Raw genomic sequence first — 11,278 nt, 5'->3', positions numbered from 1 at the left:
TTTCCACTAATAGTAGTGGGAGTTGATGACCAGACTTCATTAGGGGGCTAAATAAGATCCTGAGGGTCCAATCGTGGGCATATATCTCTAACGATTTTGTTCTGCAGCTTTAACTTTTAAAATTTAGTCATCTCTGTGTAGTTGATTACTGTCATTCTTTCCAGGTCTTGCAAATATCCCTGGAGTCAAGCTTATTCATGTGAGTTCAGTAGATAGCAGTTAAATATTTTCTCATGTATCAGTTTTCACTTTGCACATGTTTTGCCGTGATCCTGTAGTAGAGAAAGGAGGAAGATTTTTTTATGCATTGTATGGCTTATTTATATGGTATTTCTGCAAAAGTTTCATATGTTTTAATAAGATTTGTAATTTTTTAATATTTCCTGAACATGTAAGAGTAGTGTATGAGAGAGGATGAAACTTGAGTTGGTAAATCAATGAAATCAGAAAAGAGAATTTTAAAAACAGGTAACCAACTGATTTTAATTCCTTGACATTAAACTAAAAACTCTAGGTTTCTGAAGTGGTTGTGTTGTTTTCTCATCATTTAATGTTACAACTTGACACTTTTGCCTTCCTTACATATACCTAACTACCATTAGGTAACCATAATAATGGAATTAAGGAGGCATTCTGCATAGATCTTTTAAATCAACACTAATCCTTGGTGAATGGTATTCTTTCTTTGGGGTAAAATGCATTTGCTATCAGCTCTTCAAAAAGCATATTCAGTTGGTGCTTTTTAGTCCTTTTTATCTCTGTAGTAGGAACAAATAAATGCAAATCAGTGTAGAAAGCTTGCCTCCGCTAGGTCAAAGGCATGATTTAGAAACAGGTTTGTGGCAACCAGATATCAAATGGCTTTTACTTGTTTTTTATCTCATGTCTATACTGTTTGCTCCGTAAGACAACAGTAACAGACAATATGAAGAAATGTGGGCAGCTTAAATGTTATGTCAGCCTGTGCTTTTCTTGAGTAGCTTAAAACAACACATTTTTTCTCTCCTCTGGTTTTTTGTTTTTTTTCCTTTTTAAAGAATCAATCTTTTATTATCTTCCTTCACAGAAGGGTAACATTTGTTTCTTTATTTTTGTATATGAATTTACTACAACAGATAACAGGATATTGCAGTCTTTGTGATGATTTAGAAGCAAGGGGGGGTTCTTTCTTTTTCCTTTTTTTTTATGTGCTGTTTCTTTACCTCCTTTGCTTTTGGTTTTGCTCATGTTGGATTGACCTGCACATGTGCCGTAGACAGTCTTCTGGCTTGCATGCATGCACGCACATGTGGTGCATATACCAATAGGACCCACCATGAGAGTCTGCATGTATTCCTGCAATAATAACTGCTCTCTTTTGAAAAGAGGGCTTATTGACACGTGTCACTACAAACAAACAAAAAAACCACCAACCTCAAATTCAGCATATCCTGAGAGAAGAATGCTCAAAAGCAATGCTAATATCTGGGAGAGAGGTCTGGTTTTGTGACTGCTTTTCACTTCCTGTTTCTCTACAGGAGAAATCCTAGTACTGTGTGGGATAGTCTTCCAGCTTTGAAAAACACAGTGATCGCACCCTCAATACGTGCTTACTGCATATTTTGATGATGAATCAATACGTGTTGTTAAGACCTTTTTTGGTTTTCTGATATAGAAGCAGAAATAATCATATGGATCAGAGAAAAACAGTATTTCTAAAAATTTACATATTCACCAGTTAAAATGGCAGTGGAATAGTCTGCTAAATGAGTACATTGGACTGTTTATTCTTAATTTCTGTACATCCTTTTATTGTATTGGAAAAATGTCTTAAAAATTTCAGAAGAAAATAATACAAATTCTTTTGAGATAACATTGATCTTATGTAGGTTATATGTAGAAAAAAATGAAAACTCATTAAGTTATGCCTGAGTAAATATTTTGTTCAGAAATTAGTTGAACTAATGAAATAGTCTTTTTCTTAAGTAGGAAAAAAAGAACCCTTAAATACTACAAATATTGCCACCAAGCTTTGCATTCTGTAAGTCTCTATCTTTCTTTACATAATTTTACTCCCTCATCAAAAAAACAAAAAAAAAAGATCCACTTCTACCGTGCTTTACTCCTAAAGGTAAGAATTTTTTTAAAAAAAGAAGTATAGCATCAATTTACTGTTAAATGTATTACAGAAGCAAAATGTTGAAATGGTGCAATGGTATGTTGGAAGCATTTAATTTTGATAGGCATGATGTATAGCTAGGGAAGTAAATGTACTCAAATAATTATGTTGTCTTTGAAAGACTAGGTAATTTAAAAGTAGATTATCCAATGAGACTGAAGTAGTAGTTTTCAAATTTTCAGGAAGTAATTAAACAAGCAGAGGGTCTCTCTTTTTTACTGGCCGTTTCTGGATTACATAGGGATTATGAAGAGAGACAAGAAAAATGACAGAGCAGGCTAAATAGCACATCAAACTTCCCTTGAAGAAAGCTTTTTTTTTTTTTTCCCCTTAGTGGCTTTCTGAATCACAAATAAGCTAGGTAATGTTTTGTGATATTTTTGGTGCAGGTATCTGAGAAAACATGCCCTTTAGAAAAGCAGGAGACACCATAGGTAACTTATTTTTTTAATACCTCTCAATGAAATGTGTTACCTCAAAAGACTACTTCCCTGTTTAGAGTTTAGGATTTTTTTTTCCCCCTTTTTGTTGTTGTTGGTGGTGGTTTGATTTGGTTTACTCTAAGGTTTTTGTTTAAACTTCGGCTCCTCTGTTTGGCTGCCACCTGGCACTCTGCCTTTTCTTTCCAAAGGTAGGGCCATGATTGCTTCTCCAGGTGCTTTTGATATTACCTGAGACTTCAGACAGCTCCACACCCCTCACAGAGCACCTCAGTCTTTGTCTAATGAGCCCCACTTCATAATGCTCTGTTTTTTTCAATTTGCATACTGCAACATGAAATAGCTACCTCTGGGTTTCTCAGCAATAATATGTGAGGTAATGAGCTTCGGTCTCAGTTTCCCTGGCTAAGATATTTCAGTGTCTGCCCTTTGGAGCAGAAAGAAAGAGTCTGGAGTGGGGATGCAGTTAGATGACCAAAAAACACCCACGGGACAGTGGAAACAGGGAGGGCAGGGCTGTGTCTTTTTGTTTTGTAAATTCTTATGTAGCCATCTTAGGAATCAGCCCTCTAGTATCTAGGTAATAAGTGCTGTATCAAATCAAGAGGTTTTCTGACTTCAGGAAGTTGAGAAAAATGAGTGTCCAGCCATTAAAATGGCTTTCATGCTTATTCTCAAATTTTCGTCTGTCTTTCTCTAAGTATTTCAGTAGAACAAATACAAGAGGAGAAATCACAACAGTAGCATCCCAGAAAGTGAGAAAGTAGATCAGATCACTGCAGCAGGTTTCTTGGAGAAATAGGCAGTAAAAACCACTCCTGACCTTGCATGAGACTTTGGGAAACCTCCTGTAGTGCCCTGTGTCCAGATTCACCAACACAAAGCAGTAAGGGACCACCTGGGACCACTTGAGGTCAATCTGACTGACTCTCAGAAAAATGGGAGAGAAATCTAAGTATTTTGCATAGCCAGACTGACACTACAATTGCCTACAAGTAGTCACTTCTCTCTTGACTTTTTCCTGAGGCATGAAATTTCTCCTGTGAGCATTCTGCTGACCTTGCCCTTTTCAGTTGCCTAAAGAGTTAATTCTCACCCACACCAATCAGTGTTTCAGCCACTGTTTCCCCTAGTGCTAGGGCTAGTGTGGAAACTTTCCATATTGACAATAGAGTCATAATGCAAGATTTCTCTCTAAGACATAAGGATTTATATGTGTTTACCTTCCCCGTTCACTGCTTTAAACTGCAGGATGTAGACTCCTGATTAATGTTGCTAATTACTGAACAACTGCTGCTGTGCTCCCTTAGGAGGACTGAAAGTCACTGTTGGGATCTCTCAGAGTCTACAGTTGCCTGTGCAGCAAATAATCTGATAGCATTTCCATAACTAAACTTTATAAGTTAACTGTAAATTAAATTTACACTTTCATTTTAAAAGTGAGAATTTGAGAAATTGAGTAAGAATAATATTTTTTCAGGTTTTTTTAACAGTCACCTTAAATATTTTTGGCTCCACACCTCATGAATGGTTACATTTTTATTTAAATTACCTTTTTTATTATTATTTTATCAGCTTTGTATTTCTACATGCAAACCGCATTTTCAGAACACTGTATCTGGAGCTGGAAAATGGAGATAGTAGGAAATTATGACAATAGATGAATGTGATAGTTATTTTTCTTAAGACTCTACAGTCACAGATGCAATGGCCTGGAGTAATCTGAGACGCCATTGCTTTTCTGCAGTTGCTCTGTCTGATTAGCAGGGTATGCATGACACTAAATAGTGTTGATGACACTAAACAGGGCCTTTTCAATCTCTCCATTCCTGGTAAAACCAGATATGCACCTGCACATCGAGAATATTGCACACCAGTTTTAAGACACTTCTGACTGCATCCATAATGTACAGGACAGGTATTAGAAAAAGTACTGATATTTGTTAGATATGTGCATATATGTGCACATTAATTGAGCTTTAGGACAGATCTGTTATAACAGACTGCTTTTTTTTCTTAACTGAAACATTTGAATGGAAATGACTGTACTCTCTTTGGAGTTATCAGACAGATGGTTTTTGGGGAAATGATGCTGGAATCAGTGTCCAGTGAGAGGCTGACTTGTGAAGAGGCTGAATTGTTGCAAAAGAGTTTGGGACCAGTGGGGAAAGTATCCTCTTGATATCCTGGAGAGGGGTACCTGAAAGGTCACGTTTGAAAAAAGAAATGGTTGAGAGTTGTTCTGCATATAGTAGTAACACTGAAAACTGCATACTGTAGATCATCAGTACACTTTCATGTGGAAAGCACTATAAGACATTAAATTGAAGTTGTTAATCGCAGTTGTTATTAGTTACTGTGGGTGAACAAAGAATAAGGTTGATTTGCAGTCTGAAAGCATGTGTCCAGAGTGCCCATTGGTACTATGCACTTTCTCAAGTAAAAAAGACCTAATTTCTTCAAACAAGTGCAGTGTGAGTAAGTTCACAGTTCCAAGATGCATTATCCTCTACATTTGGGGAATTATTGGGCACGATTATAAATGTAGGGGGAAAGCTTGTGGGCATATGTGAGACACCAAAAAGCCTTCTCTTGAGATTCGTTTTCAGTTCATTCTCATATTAGGTCAGACTCACAAAGTATCAGATTTGTCCCCAAATAATTAAATATAACTGATTTTGGAGGCCACATTCGATCCTTTGGCTTCTAGGTACAGAAACGTGTACGAATACCCTTGCAGAGTCACTTAGTTTTAAAAAAAAAATCCAAAACGCAAAACCCCATCAAACTATTTTTTTAGCCCGCTAAAAAGCTGTGTTCCTTCGTTAGTCCCGTTGCATTCCTGGAGCAGCACAGACTATTTGCAGATGAGAGAGGCGTCGAAAAGTGTTATTTCTTGTCATTGTGTTTTATTTACACCTTTCCAGCCTTGTTGCCCGTTTGCCACTGGTGCTGCAGGAGCCGCCCGCTCCCAAGCCTCCTCACCGCCACAGGTAATCCCCAACTTCACTCCCCGCAGCGGGGGCAACTCTCCGTGCCGCTCAGCCTGTCTCCCCTGTTACTGGGCTTCTTTTTTTTTTTTTTTTTTTTTTCCCCCAGAGGAGACGGCCGGGTAAAGGTAAATCTCCCGTCGCCAGCAGGGGCAAGAGGAGCCCCTGAGCTCCCCCCGTGTTCTGGCTTTCCTCTTCGTGAAGCCCTGTGTACACAAAGGGCTCGCTTCTGCCTTTCAATTAGGTAACCGAGATTTATTTACTTTTACTCTTTCTCCCATCCCTACATGTATTTAGTGTCTGTAACTCCTGTCAGCTTCAGGATTGGGTGTTCTTTTAAATTTTTTTTTCCCCTCCTCCCTATTAAGTTATTTATTTGCATTTCCCCGGAGGCAGATTTAAATCAAACGTCCGTGTGAGGGAGGACTCCATCCAGCCTGAATCCTACAACCAGGAGACAGACGGGGCCGGCCGCAGTGTGCGGGCGGCGGGCAGCTGAGCACTCCGGCTGAGCGCCTCATCTCGCCTCACGGGGCTGGGGCTCCCGCGGCTCTGGAGGTTCCCGAGGAGCCCCAGCTGGGCGGGAGGCTTCTTCTCAGCACGTCTGAGGGGCTCGCTGAGATCAACCTCAGTGCATACTCTCAGGGAAAAAAAACAACAACCAAAAAACCCCAACACCACAGAACACAAAAAAACCACTAGGGTTTTGCTGAAGAAGGAGGGTTTCCCCGTGCTTAAGGACTAAACTGGCCGGGACAGCGCTTGGCACTGGCGGGTCCTGCGGAGCTTTCCCGAAGCGCCTTATATGGCGGGGGGAGGAGGGCGCCCCGGGTACGGCTGCGAGCGCCGATCCCAAACCCAGGGGAGCGTGTGCGTGGGGGGTCGCTTTGTGTTACACACGCTTGTGTCATTCTAGGGAACAGAGGGAGAGGCCGCCGGAGGAGACGGGGGATCTCCCAGGATAGACAGTCCCGCCAGAAGGAAGAGCGATAGCATCCTTTCCGGCCACAACAGGTAAATCGTATTTGGCCACTACAGGTTGAAGTTGTGTTGTTGTTGTTGGTTTGAGCTTTTTGTTTGGATTTATGGTTTGTTTTGGGGTGGGTTTTTTGGTGTCTTTGTGGGAGGTTTTAGTACAATTTTTTTTCATTCTCCCTCTTTTTCCCTCCTCTCGGCGTTTTCTGAATGGCATGGACCTGACCAAGGGGAGGCGGCTATTGGCAGCCCGGGGAGCGCCGCCGCCCTGTCCCCGAGCCAGCTGTCTGTCCCACAGCGGGGGGACGGAGATAACCCGGACACGCGGAGTGCGCGTCCCGCCCGCTGCCCCTCCCTCGTCCTTCGCGCAGCTCTGCGCAGCCCCGCGGAACTCTGCGGGCCCTTCGCTGCCAGCCACCGCGGGAAATGCCACGGGAGAAGACACTTCCCCTCTGAAGCAATGTGCGCGACTTCCATGAAGAAATGCAAGGGAGTAAAGCCGAGGGTTTGTCTATTTGGCACTAAAACGGGGGGAAAAAACCCCGCGCGCTTCGGTCACCTGCTCCGCGCCAGGACCGCATGAGAGCTGAGCCCGGCCCGTCCCTGGGGCGCGGTGGCGCGGCCCCGAGCGAGGCCTGCGGGAGCTTTTATTGCTCATAAAGAGTACTGGGGGAACGGCCAGTAATGCGATCAGGAAGGGAGGTATTAGGCAGAACAGCGCTCAGGCACTAAAAGCGCCCAAAAGCGTGCTCTCAAAGGACGCTTCGGGTCGAGCAGCAGTAAAGGTTTTATTGGTAACTGAGAAGCGCCTCGCAGCCGCAGGTTTGCCATTAATGACCGCTTCGGTGGGTAAGAATTACACTGCCGGGCTGATGGCGAGACCCAGCGGGCAAAGGGCACTACGCGGTAATAGCAAGTATTTACTAAAGGAGTTACTGCCAAATGAATGCCGGGATTCAGGCTTCGACTTGCCGGATAAACTTTTTAGTAACTATGAAAGGAGGCCAATAACATTTATAGAGGAAAGAAAAATATTTGAAGTCAGAAACTTCTCTAGTAGCTGAAAATTAACTTCCGACAACAAGCTGGATTCCCCTCCTCGTTAAATCTAAGAAACTCTGTCCTTAAATTTCACCCTAAAAGATCTACTATTTTAAAAATAACAGCACCCCGCTAGGCAGTTTTCCAGCTGTAGAAGAACCTTTAAAACCAAACCAAGTGCTGCCTGTGGGCAGACGTGTATGCTTAGAGCAGTGAGAGCCGAGCATCCACAATATTTTTGTTAGGATTTTCAGGTATGCAGGGAGCACACAAATGTTATATTTTCTTTTTGATCTGCTTGTTGTCAAGTAATCAGTAAAAGGAATTACCCGCTCTGGTGCTGTGCCTTCGGGTAGCAAAGGCATTAGAACTTTAAACTTCGCATTTTCTGAAAGTCTCTGGCTAGACTGCCTCCTCCCTCAGCACCAGTCCCTTCAGGGGGGGTTAAAATTTTAATTCAGTTCGTTGTGATTATGAAGGGGTGGGTTATGTCGCTGTCTCTGCCCATTTGAAGTTAATGGACTGATTCCAGTGACTTTGCTTCTCCGGGCAAAGGCGGGGGGAGAACTTTGTGGAGAAGCGCCTGCTCTGTCCCCCCCGCTGCCTCCCGGCCAGCTCTGCGGCAGGGCTGGCGCGTATCGTGACACAGGTAGATAAATCAGATGGGGCGACAATCAGCGCAGCCTCCACTGACTTTGGGAAGGCTATCTCCTTTTGTCTCCGAAAATCTGCCACGCGAATTTCCCCCGTGGACTCCTGTATTTTAATATGCTCTGTACTGTTAACTCTACCTTAAAAAAACCAACAACAACAACAACAAAAAAACCCAACCAAAAAAAAAAAAACAAAACAAAGCAAACAAAAAAAACACCAACAAAAAACAAAGGGAGAGAAGACGGCGAAGGCGCTTGTAATTAACTAATCCTTTTACCTTTTCTCAAACACGGATTTAAGCTCTAAATTTTATCCGTGCAAACGAAAACAGTAAATATTGAGGTACAGGTTCATAAAGATACCTAAATGAACACATAACTTTAGTGTGTGCATATGTATATAAGCAGTTTCGTCATTTGTTCAGTGCACTTTCATTGAAAAAGAAGAGAGGCTGATGAAATGATTATCCTTTCATCAGATTAAAGTCCGTCTGTTATTTTTAAATCTTTAAATCCTTTCGTCAGGACTATGGCTTTATTCGAAATGATGAAATAGAGGATTTTTGCTTGTAATAGGAAAAAAACAACGAATAAAGAAACAAACTACCCCATCCCCAAAAGATTTTCTCCACCTTCCCACCTCCAAAACAACAACAAAACACCACAGCATCCGAGAATTCTTTAGTTTTATTTTGCTTGTATATTCAACGCAGAGACTTAACAATTACAGGCTAGAAAACCCATTTGAAAACAGTAGGGCCACGTTACGACAAAGGTCTGGCCAGCATTAAACTGTTTGGAAAACAGTTGACAGCTGCGAAGGTTTCCCCCTTTCCTTCCTTTCCTTCCTTTCCTTTAAAAATAAACCCCTTCAAATCCCAGACCCCATCTCGGTTTCTCTGGGTAGAGTCCCTTCTCTCTCTTTCCAGTTGCATGAAGGGGTGAATTGAAAAATCATTTAATTATTTTCATTCTAATCGCCTTAATCCCCCTTATACTAGGAGCAAATGATGATAATGGGATCCACATGGAAAAAACCCCCGGGAGAGGGGGATTAGGGTAGAATATTCTCCCGGCCCTGCACCCCGGCAGGTGGAGACCGGTGGGGCGGGGCTCGCCACGGCACGGCACGGCACGGCACGGCACGGCACGGCACGGCACGGCTCGGCTCGGCTCGGCTCGACTCCGGCGGGGTTGGGGGTTTTAACATGCAAAAAAATGTTGGAGTAAGCCTTCTCAATCTGTGGGTAGCTTGTTTTTTATTATTTCGTTTTTGCTTCAGGTGACACAGCTGTAAAGTGACTCGGTTGTCACCCTGGGGAGACAGGGGACTCTCCTGAAACAGGGGAAGAAAAAACAAGACGCCGCTCCTCCCCCCCTCCCGCGATCCCCCCGCCTCTTCGGAGCCTGAGCAACGACAAACTGATTAATCTTCCCAGGTCGCCCTCGCAATCCCCGAGGGCCGCTCCGCTTAGCCGCCATCCGCGGTCCGCGAACGTGCAAATCCCCCGACTGCGGGGGCTCCGCTGTAGCCCAGGGAGGAGGAAGGGCAGGTCGCCGGCGGCACTATTTAGAACCACCGCCGCAACACTACTCCCATTGGAGGCTGCAGGAACAGAGCCAAGAGGGAGATCACCGGGCTCTTGGTTTTCTTTGGGTGTTTTCAGATCTGTACAAACACTGGGCCTGCCGGTTTTTATAAACAACTTTTGGGACGCAGTCAATCAATCATACTGGCAAGCAAACAGACCAGGAGCCTAGGATATATACAAGGCATAAACATATACATATAAATTTGTCTTCTTTGGAGTAGTTAGATTTTTGTTTTTTCTATAAGCCTTTCTAAGATAAACCCTATCTATAAAGATTCTGACAAAGTCAGGAAATCACAGTGAAAAAGTAGGAGGTATTGTTAGGCAGTTATGTTACATTGTATGCTTTAATACCAGCAAGGAAAATATTGGAAAAGAGAAAGAAAAAAGCATCTAACCAACTTGAAAACTTAAAAAAAAAATTATGCTTACAGTCAGAGAGACAATTTCAAGAGTACGTGGCTGAAAAACATGAAACGTGGTCATTTTAAAATACAATGCAATCGATACATCTGGAAAAGACATGAGTTTACCAGATTTGCTAGTCAGCAAAGTATTCTTTATGTTGCAGTCATTTCTAGCCTTACTTTTTAATTTGAAACATATTTGTATCCAGGGATAGGTTCTTGGGAATGCACTGTGTTGTTTTGGTTTGGTTTTTTAAATGATCTTTTGATAATAAGAGCCCTGTACAGCACGGAGTTTGTGCCCTCTCTTTCTGAGTCTTTCGCTTGCAAAAGGACACGAGTGAACGAGGAGTCCATAGCACAAAGAATGCAACAGGTCTAAACATCCCAGTAATGCAGAAAGAATAGTTAGGGGAGGAAAAGCTGATCAAGTGCCAGGACTTAAAAGAGAAGAGCTTATTCTGTGCTGGTGTAAATTAGGAGATTAACAGATATAGAGGACTGGTTGGTGCTGCAGAAACAGTGTGTTGTTCTTAATCTACCCTGCCATGATCTGAAACTGTGGCCCTTTCTGGATAGTGAGATTGAGGAAAGCCTAGGGAATGATGCTCAGAGAGGAGAAGCTGTGCTCTGGCAGAGAGCATCAAGAGAAGCTTTTCCCAGCTGGTGAAACCTTCCAAACAAGCTTGTATAATTGAGGACCGGTGTTGGATTTGCTTAGAAAAGACCTTGTGACTGCATCGCTTCTATGGAACCATCGAAAAGAATAATTTTCTCTTTTTGAACTTATTGCATTTGTTGTGCAAGTTTTCCTACCAAGAATAAACTTGGTGTTTGGTAATTTCACTCCATGGTTGTCATCTGTTAAAACAAATCCTATAAGGAGCCTAAGCCAAATACTACTCATGTCAGGAAAGTGGGTTTTGGTGCTGTCCTTCCAAGCTGACTGGGTCTTAGAGACAAAAATAGTAGGGGAGTTGTTTCATTGGCTTCTCAGAAAGATGTGTATGGTCAGCAGAATA

Source organism: Manacus candei, unplaced genomic scaffold (genome assembly GCF_025592945.1).
Source record: "Manacus candei isolate 608988 ecotype Guabito, Panama unplaced genomic scaffold, ASM2559294v1 h1tg000028l, whole genome shotgun sequence".
Classification (NCBI taxonomy): Eukaryota; Metazoa; Chordata; class Aves; order Passeriformes; family Pipridae; genus Manacus; species Manacus candei.
Note: the sequence above shows the minus strand (reverse complement) of the source record.